This window comes from Hordeum vulgare, chromosome 7H (genome assembly GCF_904849725.1).
Source record: "Hordeum vulgare subsp. vulgare chromosome 7H, MorexV3_pseudomolecules_assembly, whole genome shotgun sequence".
In the NCBI taxonomy this organism is placed as follows: domain Eukaryota; kingdom Viridiplantae; phylum Streptophyta; class Magnoliopsida; order Poales; family Poaceae; genus Hordeum; species Hordeum vulgare.
Genome location: NC_058524.1, coordinates 348,238,793 through 348,260,755, shown reverse-complemented (window position 1 = coordinate 348,260,755; position 21,963 = coordinate 348,238,793).

The following is a 21,963-nucleotide window of genomic DNA, read 5'->3' as shown; positions in this document are numbered from 1 at the left end:
TCCAGACAAAGTCTTCAGACTCAAAAACGCTCTTTATGGTCTCAAGCAAGCCCCTCGGGCATGGTATGATACATTGAAGGAATTCCTCATGAAGAAAGGCTTCAAACCTGGTTCACTCCATCCAACTCTTTTCACTAAATCCTATGATAATGAGCTATTTGTGTGTCAAATATATGTCGATGATATCATATTTCGCTGTACTGACAAACGATACAGTGATGAATTTGCTTACATGATGAGTGAAGAATATCAGATGTCCATGATGGGGGAGCTGAAATTCTTCTTAGGTCTTCAAATTCGTCAACAAAGCAATGGAATCTTCATATCACAGGAGAAATACCTCAAGGATGTTCTGAGGAAATTCGACATGCATTAATGCAAAGGTGCCAAGACTCCAATGCCTACCAACGGCCACCTCGGCACTGATGAAAATGGTAAAGATTTCGATCAGCAGGTATATCGTTCTATGATTAGCTCTTTATTGTATCTATGTGCATCTACGCCAGATATAATGCTTAGTGTTTGCATGTGTGCACGTTTTCAAGCAAAACCGAAGGAATCACACCATAAGGTTGTGAATCATATTCTTCGATATTTAGCTCACACACCAACACTAGGATTATGGTATCCCAAGGGCTCAAATCTTCATCTGGTAGGGTATTCTGATTCTGACTATGCTGGTGACCGTGTGGATCGCAAGTCAACTTCTGGCAGATGCCATTTCCTCGGAAGATCACTAGTTTGCTGGTCCTCAAAGAAGCAGAACTGTGTATCACTCTCCACTACCGAAGCTGAGTACATTGCTGCTGGTTCATGCTGTGCTCAATTACTATGGATGAAGCAAACCCTCAAGGAATATGGCATCAACATGAAGAATGTGCCTCTCTACTGCGACAATGAGAGTGCAAACAAGATTGCATACAACCCAGTACAGCACTCGAAGACCAAGCACATCCAGATTCGTCATCATTTTCTTTGGGACCATGTCCTCAAGGGCAATATCCTCATCGACCATTAGAAGACTGATGATCAACTGGCAGATATCTTCACTAAGCCCTTGGATGAGAAAAGGTTTTGCAAGTTGCGGTGTGAGCTAAATATCTTAGAATCTTCAAATGTTTTGTAAAAACATGCACACATCCTAACACTTATGCAAAATTGATGACTTAGATGTGCAACACATGATGAATCGATTTTCTTCAACTGATGACGAATGTCACCCTGATTGTGAAGAAATCAACGAAGAAATTGATTCTCAGGGCCCTACGACAATTGTACGCGGCGTCTGTAATCAACATTCTTATATGGTGGGTCACGCCACCGCCCAATGTGAAATTCTTCAAGTTGATTTTCTTCAAATGTTCCGTCTCCTCAAAATGTGTTTTTCTTCAAAAGAGTTGTTCTTCATTGTGACGATTTATCACAAAATCTTCAAAAACACTTGATGACTTTCATTTGACTAGATAGACTGGGATTTCAAGTCATCAACAGCGTTCACTTATAGCTATTTCTTCAAGTTGATATTTCTGCTAAGTGAATGTGATTGGACCCTACTTTCCCTCTATGCTATACTCACCGAGTCTATTCAATTGTTCATATGCGTTCTACTTGAAACTTTGTTCAAAATCCTCACTGCGTCCTTGTCAGCTGATGATTTTGTAACGAAAATCCTAAAATCTTCAAAAATTGTTTCTTTAATGCACAATAACTGAACCCCAATTCCCACGTTCGGATAACCACGATCTCCACTATCTCCACCGCCTTGTTCGGGAACTACACGTGTCCTGCGGAGACGTAGAGGCAGGGGCTGTTTGGTCTGAAATCTTCGCGCCAACAGTAACCGTCTGGCTATAAATATGTCCCTATCCCCCTCGGCAAACTCTTCTTCACCCCATAGCTCTCTTGCTACAGCAAAAAGCACCGAACCCTAGCGCCACCGCTGGAAGTTTCGTCGCCGGTGAGGAAGAGCTTCACTGCCTCGACTTCTCCGTCGCCAGAACCACGCCGGAGTCGGACCATCTTCGTCCGCCGCCGCCGTAGACGTCCTCTATCGCCGAGTTAGGGCACATTGGACACGCGAACGAAGAGCCTCTCTACACAACTTCTCTGTGTTCTTCGTGTGCTCCTTCAAGGGTAAATAAAATCCCATTTTTACCGCAAGTTAGATCTACAATTTTACATCTTCTATGTGAAATCTGTTTTTCCTCAAGAATCGATAAGCACTTGATTCCTCAAACACTGTCTATCACCACATCATTGATAAACTGTACTAAGCATCTAAGCTTTTCACGAGATTCCTCAATTGTGCGAATTTTCGGAACTGTACAACTCTGGAACCCAAGAACAGTATGCTTAGGCAAATTCCTCAACCACTGGTTAAATTCCTCAACTGCCAAACTTTTTCATTTTCTTCACAAGTCGTGCCTTATTCCTCACCTCTTCACCATCCTCATCTTGCTTTTTTAGAAAATCCACTTGGTGCCGATGATATTGTGCTTGGCAGGATCAAGTCTTTTGACGAGCTCCCATACGTAATTTAGCTTGAATTGAACAAGTTCGTCTTGCATGGCTTGAATCCACTCAGGTTCCATGAAATCCTTGGCAACTTTTTGTCACACCCTACTTTTGGCTTGCCTGACTAATTAACTAATTTCAAAATTTAGGACCAATTAAATTTTTTTTGTGAATGATTGTGATGCTTGGAGTGACTATTGTTTGCCTGTTTGTTTAGTTGCATGTGATTGCTCCCCATTGATTCTTGCCATCCTCCTAATCACCTCCTCACTCCATGAGCTCCTGCCTAATGATCATGCCATGTGTTTAGGACAAATATCTATTTTTACCAAATAATATTTTCACCAAAAAGCTTTTCTTTGAACTAAACTTTCAAACCCCTAAGATGAGGTTTGTACTACAAGTCCTCAAATTGTTTTATTTAAAACCATTATCAAAATGACTTACAAAAACCACCATATTATTATTTAAATAGTTATTTTATTATTTTATTTAAAAGCCTTTGTGTGAGGCCAGAAATGGTCTCATATGAAGGACATTTATTTTTATTCCTTTCAAAATATTTCAGAAAATTTACGGAAACTCAGTGGATATATTTATTCCATATTTATGAGTTTGAACACATGGTCATGTTCAAAATATTGGGAAAACCCCTTCAAAACCATTCCTGCCTATTTCAAGATTTTGGAATATTTCTATAAGAAATATTCTCAATAAATTCCAGTAAAATTCTAGCATGTCATCTATGATATTATTGATGATCTTGCCAAGTTTCATTTCAATCCAAGTTGATTTGGATCCCCTAATCACTCTAAAACCCTATCTGTCCAAAATCAAATTTGAGAAACTCTACATTGTGAAGTGTCTCCAACTGTGCTCAAATTTATTGGACATGTTCCAATACTCCAATGAGGCATCCGCACCAAGTGGTACACAAAGGAGAATAGAGGAACTTGCCCTAAGACCCTCAAAACCCTCTTTGTTGATTTCTGACTTTGGTAAACTTTACATTATAAAGCTACTCCAGTTATCCTCAAACTTTTTGTGCATGCCTTAATGTTCAAATAATGCCCCTACACCAAATATTGGATTTGTGGGAATTTATTTGAATAGGGTTCTAAGCAAAAACCCATTTCTGCCCCTTTCTATGGTTTTTCAAGTCTACATTGGAAAACTCCTCCAGCAAATCCCAAATTTGGTGTGCAAGCCTATTTTAATCTATTGTTTGACCCTGGTAAGTTTCATAGCCATTGGAATTCATCTGGTTGGCCAACCACATATCAAACACCTTGTGTGCACTCACTAATTTGGCTTCTTTTGCCCCTTCCACTTTTACCCTTGAGCTCAACTTTCTACCACAGCCTCACATAGTTATATTTTACCTCCAGTAACTTTCCCATGGCCATTGGTCAATTATTGGAGAAGGACCCTTTGTAAGTTTCCCTCATTTTCACCCTTGTAAGCACTGTTCTACCTCTCTTCTCATGCTTCTGCTTATGCTATCACCCCAAATTCTTTCCAGAGCCTCTCTAGGGTGTCAAAGCATCGTTTCAAACTAGTAGATGGCCTGCTCATGTAGGAAAAATGAGGAGCACCTCTTCAAGTTCATTTCTTGCTGAAATGTGGCTTTGTACAGCAAGTACTAGCTACACTTGTCTTCTTGAGCTGCAACTTTGCAGTCTTGTAGTCCTTCTATAAACAAGAGTGCTAGACATGTTTTTATTCCATTATCTCTCAAGTTAGTTCCCTATCTGCCCACCTTAAGTTTGCTGTTGCAAACTTAACAGCAGTCAAACCCATCTTTAACCAGCCTCAAATGCTTCCAAACTCCAAAGTCTTTCTCCTGCATGGGTACCCTACGTGCCAGACATGTTTGTCTGGCCATTGAAAACCTGTGGGCGTGTGTGGCCGTGGTGACCACCCTGACTTGCAAACCGGGTGCTCTGCACTTAGTTTCTCTCCTCCCGACCGTTTCTTGGCGAGGTAGGTTGTCCCAGCGTGTCTCAGAGCATCGTGTTGACCATTCAAAGAATCTCCATCCATCAACTAGCGTCCAAGACCCCTCAGGCATGCGTGGTGACCATGCACCGAGAGCTCCAGAGAGCTCCCGAGCTCTCTTGGCTCCTCCTCCCCCACTTAGAGCCTCCCGAGCATCTCTGGCTCCCTCAAACCCTCGTACTCTCTCCCTGGAACCCCTCTCCTCCTCCCTTCTCTCTCCCCAAGCCTCCCCCTCCTCCTGCCATAGCCATGGCCGAAAGGGTAGAGCTTCGGCCTGTAGGGGATGGCATGCGCAGGGCTTCCCTTCGCTTCCCTCTTCCCTGCTGGTGGTTCCCAGGCCGCCGCACCCCCTTCCCTCAAGCCCCTCCGGGCCCTCCTCCTCGCTGGAGGTGCACAGGGCAACGGCATCGTCGGCCTCCCGCGGGTGCGCGACGGCTCCCCATTGCAGCCCTCTACAGGTGCCGTGTGTGGGGGAATGGAGACGGTGAAGGGTCTTGAGCTCGCCGGCGCTCCTCCTCGGGTCGGGAACGGCCGGAGACGCGGCGCCGCGCGGCCTCCTCTTCCTCTCCTCGCGGTTCCCCTGCTCGTCTCCTGCCATATGTGGCGAGAGGTTGAAGAAGGGGCTAGCGGGCCCGCACGTCAGTGGGTGGCCAGAGCGCCAGGTGGGCCGCGCCTCGATAATAAACTGTCTCCCCGCGCGAGAAGCGCACTTCCGAAAGGCGCCTTCGGCGTGGCCTCCTCCCTGGCCAGACCGAGTTGCTGGGCCGGCCCGAAGGCCTACCCAACGCCGTGAGCGTAATTTAACCTAAAGCTGAGTCCTTTTCCCCTTTTCAGATTTGGCTAAACTTACAAATTCCAGCATAAATTCATACTAACTCCAATTTCACTGATTCAAATTTCTACAGGATCCTAAAAATGAGGCCTATCCAAATATGTGCCTTACACAATTTTCCCTACCCATTTGTTTTGGCATTTTCATTTAAATCCCAATCTGGATATAAAATATCCCACCTTTCAAAATTCCTAGAAGATTCAAATCAACTCCAAATGGAGTTATTCAAACTCGCAGAGCCTTCTAAAATCCGTCTCTATTTTTAAAACCCTGGTCAACATTTTTGTGTGACTTACTTCTGTTGCAATTAATAAATAGCTCCTATTGCTATTTAATCCTCATTGTCAAATCTCTAGAATATTCATACCATCTCCAAATCCAGTGAAACCACTTCCTAAATATTTCTAAAATCCTTCTTTGTTAAATGGGTGCCTCCACTCATTTTTAACAGAATGATTTCTGTTGGCTTCTTCAATGATTACCTATTGCTCCTTTCACCTATTCAAAAATCCTTGATGATTCAAATCTCGTGTGAGAAGCTACAGGTATTTTCTTATGACCAGAGAGGTGCAAGAAAAATAAAACTTCTATTTATAGAACACTTTTATTCTGCTGGATGTGTGGCTTACTATGGTTATTTCCAACGTTAGTTGACGGTAGACGGAGTATTGGGGGACGGAGCGGAAGACCTCGAAGAACCCGAGGACTTACGTGAGCAAGGCAAGCAGCCCTTTGACCATGACTTGAGCACATACATTGATGCATGCTAGAATAGCAAGTACTTTTCCGTTGCATGTGATCACAGTGCCGGTTCATCATTGGTGTGATGGTACCGAAGGCTTCTTCGAAGCACTTGCATGATGATGATGTTATACATTTGGCTCCTTGGAGCACAAGCATGATGAGCTTGACCCTACATTGAGGGTCATGTTAATACCATGTTGACAAGTAAAGATAGAGCATATTATCATGAGCATGATGATGAGTTAAATCAAAGAGTTTATGAAAACCCCGTCGGGTGCCACTAATTCCCGAGGGTAATGATGAGTTGGTGATCACTTTTGGTGAAGTGATGCACCTGTGTTTTGTGTGAGTACGGTTTCGGAAATGGGATTAGATTTATGATGTGTCGACCGTCCCAACCTTACCCGTACGACCACGATACCCCTTTATGGGACGGGGATTTGTTGATTACTCTGGTCGATGCTAGCAAAGAGCCACATTACTAGTGGCGGGAGTGATTGCCGTCACTCTCGTGATGGGGTCGTGCCAGGTAGGACGACTATGCCATTATTATGAGTTCTAGGAACACCGTTGGTCCCCGCATGGTTGATACTGTCCAGAGTTGGTGCTCGTAAGACGTACAACATGTGGGCTGGGTACCAATCGAGTGGACCTCTTTGTCTAGTATCGTCAGGGGAAAGATGATGATCGGGTACTTACCTCGGGTATATGTGATATATCGCGAGTCGTGGATGACAAGGAAGTTTCCCCGATCTCGTGGGTCCAGCGTACTACCTCTGTAGAGTGTAAACTATTCGAATAGCCGTGTCCACGGTCAAGGACAGTTGGGTGGTGCTGCTTAAACTACATCCAGCGTTTCCGCATAAACCAAGTGTGTATGTGGTGTTAAAAAGGTGTTGTTATGAGAGTAATAATATGACCAAGTTCGGTGACTTGGCATATAGGGTAAACCCGGATGGTTTAGCCCTCATTAATACATTGAGGTTATGACAAGTCCGATGACTTGGCATATAGGGTGAACCCGGATGGTTCAACCCTTAGAAGATATGTTGATATCTGTAACCTGTTCTTCAAAAGTAATTCTTTAGCTTGATGCATATACATGATCATTCCACCCAGATGAGTTACACTAAATATGCATGATATTGTTATCCTTCACTTTCATTGTTCGTATCATGGGCTGTTTGCGAGTACATTCAAAGTACTGATTGGCTTGCCACTGGTTATTTCATTGACCAGGTGTGAAAGGGAGGATATGGTGAAGATTAACTCGGTGACGTTCTTGCGAGCTAGGACGCTTCCCAGTCAGAATGCCTGTAGGTTAAGGCTGATGGCATGGGTTCACGCTTTCAACCAATAATTCCGCTATTGGTCTAGTTTGGTGCTTTGGCCTTGAAGGACCTATGTATGTAAGACTCGACCGAAGTGGTCATTTATTGTATCAAACGGTATCTATGGATGTAAGACTCTATTATTCAGTATCTGTGCTCAGTGAGCATTGATCCTTGGGATCATTGGGCACGGCGATCTCGACTTACCAGTCGGGGTCCCCGCACTTTTGAAGGTTCTGTGATAGACACAAAGGAAGAATGCCTACAAAAGTTAACGAAGTGTGAAGCTTTTGAGCGAGTGAGAGGACCTGGAGCGTTGATGTCATCGAGGATTTTGTCAAGTTCTACTTCATTTGCGATCCTCGGATGAGCTGGTTGAGGATTTCGTCTGGGCTGAGGAATTGGTTTCGGAGCAATTTCCTCAGGAGCATCTTCTTGATTTTCATTAGTGTTGGGAATGATTTCATTAGCAATTTCCTCAGTAGGAACAATGTCTTCAGTAGCTTTGAGATTTATTGCTTCCTCGGGAGATAGCTTATCTGGATCAGGAGGCAATTGCTCTCTTTGCGAGCCATTAGTTTCATCGAACTGCACATCTACAGTTTCAACAACCTTGTTGTGATACGTGTTGAAGACTATGTAGGTGTGCGAGTCCTTTGCATAACCAAGCATAAAACCCTCATGCGCTTTAGGTGCAAACTTTGAGCTATGGTGAGGATCTCCAATCCAGCATTTTGCACCGAAGACTTTGAAATAACTTACATTGGGTTTCTTGTCAGTGAGGAGTTCATATAAGGTTTTCTTGAGGAATTTGTGAAGATATACCCTGTTGATCATATGTCAAGCAGTGTTGATTGCTTCAGGCCAGAAACGATGAGGAGTTTGATATTCTTCAAGCATGGTTCATGCCATCTCAACGAGAGTCCTGTTCTTTCTTTCGACGCCGCCATTCTGTTGAAGAGTATAAGGAGCACACAATTCGTGATTAATACCAAGTTCATCAAGATAATTATCAAGACCAGTGTTTTTGATCACTCCTAATGTGTTTGATCTTGACGCCGAAGTTCGTCGAGGCCCTTGAGGAAAATCGTTTGAAGACTTCCTGCACTTCAGTTTTATACAGAATGATATGCACCCAAGTGTATGTAGAATAATCATCAACTATGACAAAGCCATATAAAGATGCAGCATTTGTTAGATTGGCATAATGAGTAGGTCCAAATAGATCCATGTGAAGGAATTCAAATGGACGAGTAGTGGTCATGATAGTCTTCGAGTGGTGTTTGGATCTGGTCATTTTTTCAGACTCACAAGCACCGCAGAGGTGGTCCTTGAGGAATTTGACTGATTCGATGCCAATGACGTGCTTCTTCTTCGCCAGCGTGTGCAGATTCCTCATGCCTGCATGTCCAAGTCTTCGATGCCACATCCATCCTTCTGAGGTTTTTGCTAGTAAGCAAGTGGCTGGTTGAGGACCTGTAGAGAAATCAACAATATACAAATCCCCTCTTCTAACGCCTTCGAAGATCTTGGATTTGTTAGATTCCATGATGACAACATATCTATAATTTCCAAAGATAACAACCATATCAAGATCACAAAGCATTGAGACTGACATGATGTTAAACCCAAGGGATTTAACAAGCATCACTTTGTCCATGTGCCTGTCCTTGGAAATAGCCACTTTCCCAAGTCCCAGTACCTTGCTTTTACCTTTGTCAGCATAAGTGATTTGCTTCAAGGGTGATGGAGTTAGTGGCATATTCATCTGCAAGCTTTTGTCACCAGTCATGTGATGTGTGCAGCCACTATCAAGAACTCACTCAGTACTCTTGGGTTTGTCATCCTTTGAACCTTTTGCCATGAAGCAATAGGTTGGAGGTTGGAGCGAAGTCATCAGCATAGCCATAAGTGTGGATGGTGTTATCATTTTCTACAAGGTTGAAGATTGACTTGCTGCCGAATGTGGTTGCAAGTGCAAGACTAACCTGTCCAGATTCTGAGTCTACATCTGAACCCTCCTCTTCATCACATTCCTCGGATTCTACCTCAGAATCCATTTCTTTGCCAATAAGTGCTCGAGCCTTTTTCAAACTAGTCTTCTTGTGCGATGAGGACTTTGAAGATGAGGATTTTGAAGATTTCTTTTTTTATTTGAGTCATCAGAACTTTCATCCTTGAATTTCTTCTTCTTTGATTCCTTCACCCAACGAGGACAATCAGCAATGTAGTGACCTGATTTCTTGCATTTGTGGCAGGTTCTTTTCTTGTAATCCTCAGATGAAGATTCTGATTTCCTCATATCTCTTATTGAAGATTTACCAACCTGACCAGGTCTTGTAAACTTATGGAATTTCCTCACGAGGATTGCAAGCTCCTATCCAAATTCTTCAGGATCACCAATGCTGCCATCCGAGTCTTCTTCTTCGGATGATGAAATTGCTTTGGCCTTCAGTGCACGAGGTCTAGAATAGCTTGGTCCATATAGATCTCTCTTTTCTTCTTGTAGGAATTCATGAGTATTGAGTCTTTGGAGTATATCAGCATGATCAAGCATCTTGTAGTGTGGTCTTTCTTGAATCATAAGAACTAAAGTATCAAATGAAGAATCAAAAGATCTTAGCAGTTTCTTCACAACTTCATGGTCAGTAATGTCTCGAGTTCCGAGTGCTTGCAGTTCATTTGACATGTCAGTGAGGAGATCAAAGGTATCTTGGCAGCTTTCATTGTCAAGCCTCTTGAAGCGATTGAAGAGATAGCGAAGAACATCAACACGAGAATCATGCTGGGTTGATACTCCTTCATCTACTTTGGACAACCTTTCCCAGATTAGTTTTGCTGAGCCCAAAGCCCTCACTCTGCCATACTGACCTTTGCTCAGATGGCCACAAATGATATTCTTCGCTTGAGAATCAAGTTGCATGAATTTCTTCACATCATCAGCAGAGACAGTAGCAGTGATGATAGGGACACCATGTTCCACAATATACCAGAGATCATTGTCAATAGCTTGTAGATGCATCTACATCTTGGTCTTCCAGAAGGGAAAATCCTTTCCTCCGAAAATAGGACATCCTGCAGTAACCTTTATCATGCCTGCAGTCGACATAACTAAAACTCCAGGTGGTTAAACCAAAATTACACAGAACAAGGGAGTACCTGGCTCTGATACTAACTGAAAGTGCATTATACCGACTAGAGGAGGTGAATAGGAGATTTTTAGAATTTCATCAATGAGGAAATTCCTTTGAGGAAATTTCTCATGGATGACTAACTTGCAGCGGAAACATCAAAGGATCAGGGGTGCAAAGTTTCGCTACAGCAGTTTTCAAGATGAGGAATGAAAAACAGTTTGCACAGTATGCAGGCACAGAGAAAAGAGGTGAGGATTAACTCGCATGAAGAATTTGAGGTTGAGGAATTTCAGAGAAAGTCTTCAACAAATTCTTCAAATAGTGACAATGAAAATCTTCAACATACAATATTGAGGAATTGAAAGAGTTGAAGAAATAGAACCCGTATCACAGTGAAGACATTCATTGATGACCCAGTTCCAACTGTTGTGACAGTTGTACGTCTGGTTTGGAGCGGCTTGGTATTGAAACCAAAGGACACATGGTCCCGAGACACAAAGTCCCTACTGTATTCTCCTTGAGCTAAGGACACACAATCCTCGCCCAACACTCGTGGTAAGTCTTTAGGGCAGACTTCCAAACCCTCACAAACTTGGTCACCCGGCGATCCACAATTGACTGCTGGATTGGTCTAGACCATGACGCCTAATCGTGTGGAATATGCACAGTCCTCAAAGGTAAAAGACTTCAGTCCCACACATGAACAAAATCTTCAGTGATGCTCAATCACTTGGTTTTGGTTTGTGGTTTGGTGTTTGGGGTATTTCCTCACTGATGATTTACTCTTGAAGACTCTGAGGAATTTGGGTTGCTCTAAATGACAAGTGTCAGTTTCTAACGGAGCAGCCAACCAGCTCATGGTTGTGGGGGACTTCTATTTATAGCCTGGGAGCATCCCGACATGATTTGACATTAATGCCCCTAAATAATATGACTGTTAGTTTGGATAAGATCGGTGATGTGGCGCAAATTGCGGCAACGGTCGGGACCCTCAACTGTGAGAGTCCTCATGTCTCTCATATTCCTCACTTGAGGCTTTTGGTAGGATTAGGCTTGGGTTGAGCATCATGAGGATATTCATTCCGAAGTGTTACCTCGACCCCCTTTAACAGTACGGTGTTCCTATGACTCAAGAGTGAAGAAAATGAAACAGAAAGAATAAATCTTCACGCTTCAAAGTCTTCGGATCGTTTTTCTTCAGGACACACCGAATTCCTAATCTTCAATATCTTCATGAGGAATATCAATTTCATCGCAATTTCTTCTCTATCAAAGTCTTGAGCAGAAGACCAATTTCTTCAGCCAAAGATATACATTTTTAGGGATCGATATTCATCGAATATTTCAAACTCCTCAGCGACTTATAGATCCTGTGTACACTCATGAACATATTAGATACTTAACCTATAAGACTTCAAACCACCAAAATCACTAAGGGGCACTAGATGCACTTACATGCACCAGTTTACCACACCCCCGTTAAGAATAAATACGTATCCGGTTTGAGACTTAGAGTCATCCAGATCAGTGTCAAAGCTTGCATCGACGTAACCCTTTATGACGAGCTCTTCGTCACCTCCATAAACGAGAAACATTTCCTTACACTATACGAAACAGACACTTTGCCGTCTACCATAACAGACGGCAAAGAGGTGTTCCACCGACGGCAAAGGTCTTTGCCGTTAGCCTCGTGTCGCCAAAGTTCCTACGACTACTTTCGACGGCATAGCACCTTCTTTTCCGTCTGTCTACCATAAGCGGACGACAAAGGGCTTTGCCGTTAGCCTTTGGTACCGAGCAGACGGCAAACACATTTAGACGGCAGCCGACAGGCAACGCCTCCGTTAGAGCTAACGGTGGCTTTGCCGTCTGCCTCCCTCATCTACTTTGCCGTCTGCCACGCTCCCTTAGCTTTGTCGTCTGCGTATATGGGCCGACCCTCAGTTGGCCCTGCCGGCTGCTCATACTCTTTGTCGTCTGTCTCCCTCATATTCTTTGCTGTCAGCCTCCCTCAGGCTCTATGCCGTGCGCCTCCCTCAGGCTCTGTGTAGTCTTATAGCGTAGGGTAGAGGATGACAAAGAGCCTATATGGGCCAACTGCTACTACCCCAGGTTGCACAGCTGGGTGCCACGTGGCACCTTTGCCGTCTACTGCCTCATGGCAAAGGCCTTTGCCATCAGCTGGCAGATGGCAAAGAGCCCATATTGTCACAAATTTGTTTTTATGTTATTTCACAGCACATATATATATAATTCATAGCACATATATATATAATTCATAGCACATATATGATATATAGGTCACAACACATGTATGATATACATATAAAGTTCATCAATGTCATTTGTTCATCAATGTGTATCCCATAAATCGAAAGAACAAACATATACAAAGTTTCATCCATATATATACATATACATATAGTTCCACATATATTGTTCATCCATATATACATATACATATAGTTCCACATTGTTCATCAACTCAAATGAAAACTAGAACTAAAGCACTCCATCAATGCCAGCTTCCATGCATGTAGTACATCCAATCTGCAAAATGGGAATAAGAAACTCAAAAGAACAACAACAACATATGACGTTTTTGAGCTTATTATGTCATTGTGGAGGAAAATAAGCTAAGTATATGACCTTTTTGAGCTAACCAAGGTTATTATGCCATTTTTGACCTAACTAAGCTAATTATGTCAATTTGGATGGAAATAAGCTAACTATCTGACATTTATGAGGTAACAAAGGTTCTTATGCCATTTTTGACCTAACTAATATAATTATGTCATTCTAGAGGAAAACAAGCTAAGTATATAATATTCATGAGCTAACCAATATTCTTATGCCATTTTGAGCTTACTATGTAGTTTTGCAGCTAAATGGGCTAATTATGTCATTGTTGGGGAAAATAAGGTAAGGACAATATGAAAGAGGAGAAGAAAGAGGAGGAGAAGAAGAAGAAGAAAAGAAGAAGAAGGAGAAGGAGGAGAAGAAGTAGGACTCCTTCTCTTTCTTCTCCTCGTTCTCCTTCTTCTTCTCTTCTTCATCTATTTTTCTTCTTCTTCCTTCTTTTCATTTCTCCTTTTATCCTCTTCTTGGAGCTAAATTAGCTAAGTATGTCTTTTTGGAGCTAAATGGGCTAATTATGTCATTTTAGACAAAAACAAGCTAAGTATATAATATTCATGAGCTAACCAAGGTTCTTATGCCATTTTGAGCTTATTATGTTATTTTGGAGATAAATTAGCTAAGTTATGAGCTAACCAAGGTTTTTCTGATGTTTTTACCTAACTAAGCTAATTATGTCATTTTGGAGGATAATTAGCTAAGTATGTATTTGTTGGGGAAAATAAGCTACGTAGAAGACGAAAGAGAAGAAGCAAGAAGAGAAGAAGAAGGAGAAGAAAAAGAAGAAGAAGAAGGAGGAGGAGGAGGAGGAGGAGAAGGAGAAGGAGATGGAAGAGGAGGATAACAAGAAGAAAATAAAAAGAGAAGAAGAAGGGGAAGAAGGAGGAGAGAAGAATAAGGAGAAGAAGGAGGGCTCCTTCTCCATCTTCTCCTCCTTCTCCTTCTTATTCTCTTCTTCTTCCTTCTTTTCATTTTTCCTCTTTCTTCTCCTCTGGTACTCTTCTTGGAGCTAAATTAGCTAAGTATATCTTTTTGGAGCTAAATGGGCCAATTATGTCATTGTTGGGGAAAATAAGGTAAGGAGAAGAAGAATGAGAAGAAGAAGGAGAAGGAGGAGGAGAAGAAGAAGAAGGAGAAGAAGGAGGAGAAGAAGAAGGAGAAGAAGAAGGAGAAGAAGAAGGAGGAGGAGAAGAAGAAGGAGAAGAAGAAGGAGAATAAGAAGGAAAAGGAGAAGAAGGAGAAGGAGGAGAAGGAGAAGAAGAAGGAGAAGAAGAAGAAGTAGAAGGAGAAGAAGGAGAAGAAGAAGAAGCGGGAGGAGAAGAATAAGAAGGAGGATAAGAAGAAGAAGGAGAAGGAGAAGAAGGAGATGAAGAAGAAGAAGAAGAAGAAGAAGAAGAAGACGAAGAAGAAGAAGAAGGAGAAGAACGAGAAGGAGAAGAAGAAGAAGAAGAAGAAGAAGAAGAAGGAGAAGGAGAAGAAGAAGAAGGAGAAGAAGAAGGAGAAGAAGAAGAAAGAGGAGGAGGAGAATAAGAAGGGGAAGAAGAAGGAGAAGAAGAAGGAGAATGAGGAGGAGAAGTAGGACTCCTTCTCCTTCTTCTCCTCCTCCTCCTTCTTCTTCTCCGTCTTCTTACCTTCTTCTTCTTCTTCCTTCTTTTCATTTCTCCTCTTCTCCTGTTCTTGGAGCTAAATTAGCTAAGCATGTCTTTTTGGAGCTAAATGTGCTAATTATGTCATTTTAGAGGAAATCAAGCTAAGTATATAATAATCATGAAATAACCAAGGTTATTATGCCATTTGAGCTTATTATGTCATTTTGGAGCTAAATTAGCTAAGTTATGAGCTAACCAAGGTTCTTATGATGTTTTTACCTAACTAAGCTAATTATGTCATTTTGGAGGATAATTAGCTAAGTATGTCTTTGTTTGGGAAAATAAGCTACCTAGAAGAAGAAAGAGAAGAAGCAAGAATAGAAGAAGAAGGAGAAGAAAACGAAGAAGAAGGAGGAGGAGGAGAGGAGAGGAGAAGGAGAAGGAGAAGGATAAGGAGGAGGAGGAGGAGAAGAAGAGAAGAAGAAGGAGAAGAAGAAGGAGAAGAAGGAGGAGAGAATAATAAGGAGAAGAAGGAGGGCCCCTTCTCCTCCTTCTCCTCCTTCTCCTTCTTCTTCTCTTCTTCTTCTTGTTGCTTGTTTTCATTTTTCCGCTTTCTTCTCCTCTTGTCCTCTTATTGGAGCTAAATTAGCTAAGTATGTCTTTTTGGAGCTAAACGGGATAATTATGTCATTGTTGGGGAAAATAAGGTAAGGAGAATATGAAATAGGAGAATAAAGAGGAGGAGAAGAAGAAGAAGAAAAGAAGAAGAAGGAGAAGAACAAGGAGAAGGAGAAAGAGGAGAAGAAGTAGGACTCCTTCTCCTTCCTCTCCTCCTACTCCTTCTTCTTCTATTCTTCTTCTATTCTTCTTCTTCTTCCTTCTTTTCATTTCTCTTGTTCTCCTCTTCTTGGAGCTAAATTAGCTAAGTATGTCTTTTTGGAGCTAAATGAACTAATTATGTCATTTTAGAGGAAAACAAGCTAAGTATATAATATTCATGAGCAAACAAAGGTTATTATCCCATTTTAAGCTTATTATGTTATTTTGGAGCTAAATTAGATAAGTTATTAGCTAACCAAGGTTTTTCTGATGTTTTTCTCTTACTAAGATAATTATGTAATTTTGGAGGATAATTAGCTAAGTATGTCTTTTTTGGGGGAAAATAAGCTACATAGAAGAAGAAAGAGAAGAAGCAAGAAGAGAAAAAGAAGGAGAAGAAAAAGAAGAAGAAGAAGAAGAAGAAGAAGGAGCAGGAGGTGGAGGAGTAGAAGGAGAAGGAGATGGAGGAGGAGGAAAAGAAGAAGAAAATAAGAAGAGAAGAAGAAGGAGAATAGTAAGGAGAAGAAGGAGGAGAGATGAAGAAGGAGAAGAAGAAGGAGAAGAAGAAGGACAAGAAGGAGCCTCCTTCTCGTTCTTCTCGTCCTTCTCCTTCTTTTTCTCTTTTTCTTATTCTTCCTTCTTTTCATGTTTCCTCTTTCTTTTCCTCTTGTACTCTTCTTGGAGCTAAATTAGCTAAGTATGTCTTTTTGGAGCTAAATGGGCTAATTATGTCATTGTTGGGGAAAATAAGGTAAGGAGAAGAACAAGGAGAAGAAGAAGGAGAAGAAGGAGGAGAATAAGAAGGAGAAGAAGGAGAATGAGAAGGAGAAGAAGAAGAAAGAGGAGGAGGAGAAGAAGAAGGAGAAGAAGAATAAGAAGGAGAAGAAGAAGGAGAATAATAAGGAGAAGTATAATGAGGAGAAGGAGAAGAAGAAGAAGGAGAAGGAGAAGAAGAAGAAGAGACGGAGAAGAAGGAGAAGAAGAAGAAGAAGAAGAAGAAGAAGAAGAAGAAGAAGGAGAAGAAGAAGAAGAAGGAGGAGAAAAAGGAGAAGAATAAGGAGAAGAAGAAGAAGGAGAAGAAGGAGAAGAAGAAGAATAAGAAGAATAAGGAGAAGGAGAAGAAGAAGAAGGAGAAGAAGAAGGAGAAGAAGACGAAAGACGAGAAGAAGAAGAAGGGGAAGAAGAAGGAGAAGAATAAATAGAAGGTGTAGGAGAAGTAGGACTCCTTCTCCTTCTTCTCCTCCTCCTTCTTCGTCTTCTCCTTCTTCTTCTCTTCTTCTTCTTCTTCCTTCTTTTCATTTCTCCTCTTCTCCTCTTCTTGGAGCTAAATTAGCTAAGTATGTCTTTTTGGAGCTAAATGGGCTAATTTTGTCATTTTAGAGGAAAACAAGCTAAGTATATAATATTCATGAGATAACCAAGGTTATTATGCCATTTGAGCTTATTATGTCATTTTGGAGCTAAATTAGCTAAGTTATGAGCTAACCAAGGTTCTTATGATGTTTTTACCAAACTAAGCTAATTATGAAATTTTGGAGGATAATTAGCTAAGTATGTCTTTGTCTGGGAAAATAAGCTACCTAGAAGAAGAAAGAGAAGAAGCAAGAACAGAAGAAGAAGGAGAAGAAAACAAAGAAGAAGGAGGAGGAGGAGAGGAGAGGAGAAGGCGAAGGAGAAGGATAAGGAGGAGGAGGAGGAGAAGAAGAGAAGAAGAAGGAGAAGAAGAAGGAGAAGAAGGAGGAGAGAAGAAGAAGGAGAAGAAGGAGGGCCCCTTCTCCTTCTACTCCTCCTTCTCCTTCTTCTTCTCTTCTTCTTCTTCTTGCTTGTTTTCATTTTTCCGCTTTCTTCTCCTCTTGTCCTCTTATTGGAGCTAAATTAGCTAAGTATGTATTTTTGGAGCTAAATGGGATAATTATGTCATTGTTGGGGAAAATAAGGTAAGGAGAATATGAAATAGGAGAATAAAGAGGAGGAGAAGAAGAAGAAGAAAAGAAGAAGAAGGAGAAGAAGAAGGAGAACAAGGAGAAAGAGGAGAAGAAGTAGGACTCCTTCTCCTTCCTCTCCTCCTACTCCTTCTTCTTCTCTTCTTCTTCTATTCTTCTTCTTCTTCCTTCTTTTCATTTCTCCTGTTCTCCTCTTCTTGGAGCTAAATTAGCTAAGTATGTCTTTTTGGAGATAAATGAACTAATTATGTCATTTTAGAGGAAAACAAGCTAAGTATATAATATTCATGAGCTAACAAAGGTTATTATCCCATTTTAAGCTTATTATGTTATTTTGGAGCTAAATTAGATAAGTTATTAGCTAACCAAGGTTTTTCTAATGTTTTTCTATTACTAAGCTAATTATGTAATTTTGGAGGATAATTAGCTAAGTATGTCTTTTTTGGGGGAAAATAAGCTATGTAGAAGAAGAAAGAGAAGAAGCAAGAAGAGAAGAAGAAGGAGAAGAAAAAGAAAAAGAAGAAGAAGGATCAGGAGGTGGAGGAGGAGAAGGAGAAGGAGATGGAGGAGGAGGAAAAGAAGAAGAAAATAAGAAGAGAAGAAGAAGGAGAATAATAAGGAGAAGAAGGAGGAGAGAAGAAGAAGGAGAAGAAGAAGGAGAAGAAGAAGGAGAAGAAGGAGGCCTCCTTCTCGTTCTTCTCGTCCTTCTCCTTCTTCTTCTCTTTTTCTTATTCTTCCTTCTTTTCATGTTTCCTATTTCTTTTCCCCTTGTACTCTTCTTGGAGCTAAATTAGGTAAGTATGTATTTTTGGAGCTAAATGGGGTAATTATGTCATTATTGGGGAAAATAAGGTAAGGAGAAGAAGAAGGAGAAGAAGGAGGAGAATAAGAAGGAGAACAAGGAGAAGGAGAAGGAGAAGAAGAAGAAAGAGGAGGAGGAGAAGAAGAAGGAGAATAAGAAGGAGAAGAAGAAGGAGAAGAAGAATAAGAAGGATAAGAAGAAGGAGAAGTAGAAGGAGGAGAAGGAGAAGAATAAGAAGGAGAAGGAGAAGAAGAAGAAGGAGACGGAGAAGAAGGAGAAGAAGAAGAATAAGAAGAAGAAGGAGAAGAAGAAGAAGGAGAAGAAGAAGGAGAAGAAGAAGGAGAAGAAGGAGAAGAAGAAGGAGAAGAAGGAGAATAAGAAGAATAATAAGAAGAAGGAGAAGGAGAGGAAGAATAAGGAGAAGAAGAAGGAGAAGAAGACGAAAGAGGAGGAGAAGAAGAAGGGGAAGAAGAAGGAGAAGAATAAGTAGAAGGTGTAGGAGAACTAGGACTCCTTCTCCTTCTTCTCCTCCTCCTTCTTCGTCTTCTCCTTCTTCTTCTCTTCTTCTTCTTCTTCCTTCTTTTCATTTCTCCTCTTCTCCTCTTCTTGGAGCTAAATCAGCTAAGTATGTCTTTTTGGAGCTAAATGGGCTAATTTTGTCATTTTAGAGGAAAACAAGCTAAGTATATAATATTCATCAGCTAACCAAGGTTCTTATGCCATTTTGACCTTATTATGTCATTTTGGAGCTAAATTAGCTAAGTTATGAGCTAACCAAGGTTCTTATGATGTTTTTACCTAACTAAGCTAATTATGTCATTTTGGAGGATAATTAGCTAAGTATGTCTTTGTTTGGGAAAATAAGCTACGTAGAAGAAGAAAGAGAAGAAGCAAGAAGAGAAGAAGAAGGAGAAGAAAAGAAGAAGAAGGAGGAGGAGGAGGAGGAGGGGAGAAGGAGAAGGAGAAGGAGGAGGAGGAGGAGGAGGAGAAGAAGAGAAGAAGAAGGAGAAGAAGAAGTAGAAGAAGGAGGAGAGCAGAAGAAGGAGAAGAAGGAGGGCTCCTTCTCCTTGTTCTCCTCCTTCTCCTTGTCCTTCTTGCTTGTTTTCATTTTTCCGCTTTCTTCTCCTCTTGTACTTTTCTTGGAGCTAAATTATCTAAGTATGTCTTTTTGGAGCTAAATGGGATAATTATGTCATTGTTGGGGAAAATAAGGTAAGGAGAATGTGAAAGAGGAGAAGAAAGAGTAGGAGAAGAAGAAGAAGGAGAAGAAGGAGCACAAGTAGGACTCCTTCTCCTTCTTCTCCTCCTTCTCCTTCTCCCTCTCCTTCTTTTTCTCTTCTTCTTCTCTTCTTCTTCTTCTTCCTTCTTTTCATTTTTCCTCTTCTCCTCTTCTTGGAGCTAAATTAGCTAAGTATGTATTTTTGGAGCTAAATGGGCTAATTTTGTCATTTGAGAGGAAAATAAGCTAAGTATATAATATTCATGAGCTGAGCAAGGTTCTTATGCGATTTTGAGCTTATTATGTCATTTTGGAGCTAAATTAAGTAAGTTATGAGCTAAACAAGGTTCTTATGATGTTTTTACCTAACTTAGCTAATTATGTCATTTTGGAGGATAATTAGCTAAGTATGTCTTTGTTTGGGAAAATAAGCTATGTAGAAGAATAAAGAGAAGAAGCAAGAAGAGAAGAAGAAGGAGAAGAAAAAGAAGAAGAGGGAGGAGGAGGAGGAGAAGGAGAAGGAGAAGGTGGAGGAGGAGAATAAGAAGAAAAGAAGAAGAGAAGGAGAAGGAGAAGAAGGAGGAGAGAATAAGAAGGAGAAGAAGAAGGAGAAGAAGGAGCGATCCTTCTCCTTCTTCTCCTCCCTCTCCTTCTTCTTCTCTTCTTCTTCTCTTCTTCTTCTCTTCTTCTTGTTCTTCCTTCTTCTTTTAATGTTTCCTCTTTCTTCTCCTCTTGTCCTCTTCTTGGAGCTAAATGAGCTAAGTATGTCTTTTTGGAGCTAAATGGACTAATTATGTCATTGTTGGGGAAAATAAGGTAAGGAGCATATGAAAGAGGAGAAGAAAGAGGAGGAGAACAAGAAGAAGGAGAAGAAGGAGGAGGAGAAGTAGGACTCCTTTTTGAGGCAAATTAGCTAATATGTCTTTTTTGAACTTAATGGGCTAAGTATGTCATTTTGGAGCTAAATTAGCTAAGTATGCCTTTTTGGAGCTAAACTAGCTAAGTATGTAATTTTGGAGCTAAATTAGCTAAGTATGTATTTTTCAAGCTAAACTAGCTAATTATGTCATAAATGAAATAGGGAAAACTTACTGTCGTGGTCATCAAGGAGGAGAAGCTTCAGGGTTGCTCGCGGCAGGTTCGTTTGGAGACGGTTGCCCTGGAGAAGGGTCGTGCGATGCCGCTCGGTAGTTATTCTGCAGAAAAGATATTTTGCAATGTCTCAATTAGCATGATGAACTCAATTTTTAATACTATCTTATAATGACCATTGAAATGAAACTCACCGTTCCAATCACACAGAAGACGGGCATTGGCGGAGGTGCTTGACTGGTATTCTCGCACATAGACTGCACATTTGGTTTTGAAGAGTCGGTCGTATTAGTTAGTAATGAAACAAACATTACACACATGATTTGGCTAATATGAAAAAGAAACTTACCACAATAAGGTCGTACATGGCCAGGTGACCCGACTCATTCTGGGCCCTCTCCTCCTCAATCAACCGAGCCGTGGTCCAGTCCCTCTCCTCAAGTGGAGCCTAAAGAGCAGCCTGGCTTGCAAATTTCTCTTTCTCAAGAGCACCCTGGTTTGCCGCTCTCTCTTTCTGAAGAGCAACCTGCAACACCATTCCTCCTTACCACAGTAATGATCGATGGCCACACACACAATGAAATGGATGAACGGTTTCTAAGTCCGTACAATTAACCTCGAAGGCAAGATCGACTGGTCGTGGAGGAGGCGTTATCTTAGGATAGGAGCTCGACTAGCCCGCCTTGATCTCCAGGAGAGTGAGTGGACAACGCATTATCCCATCTCCAATGGCTATCGAGCTATGGGGCCTCCCGCCACCAGATAACATTACCAGCTTTGGATCCAAAGGTTCCTGGCTCGGGTTAAAGTCCTCCGCTTTCCAAGACTTCACCGCGTACCTGTATTTCACGAGCTTGTGGTGGGATGAGATGTTCCTGAAGTTCTTTGGATCATCCAGGTCAGACTCGGAGAATGCCTTCACCTTCTTTGGATCATCCAGGCCATGCCATAAAGGTCGTACAACTCTGGCATCTCCGTCTTATTGTGATGCGCCTAAAAGAGAGGAACAAAGAAATAACAAGGGGCTCAAGCTAGCATCAACAATGAATTGCATGAATCATGAAGCAAACCACATACCCAGTTTCATCCGAACTGAAGTAAGTTGGCGCTGCCTTGATGGTGTGTCACACCAACCATTCGGCTACGCCGATCCTTCGCATTGTCATGAATGGTTCGCCAGTTTCCTGTGCACCACTCATCCACTAACGGCTCCCAACAATCCATATTATACGCACACCATATCGGGGGCACCTATAAGTTATTAGAAAGAATTTTGAGCGCTACGCCTATGAATCAACTCAAGAAAACT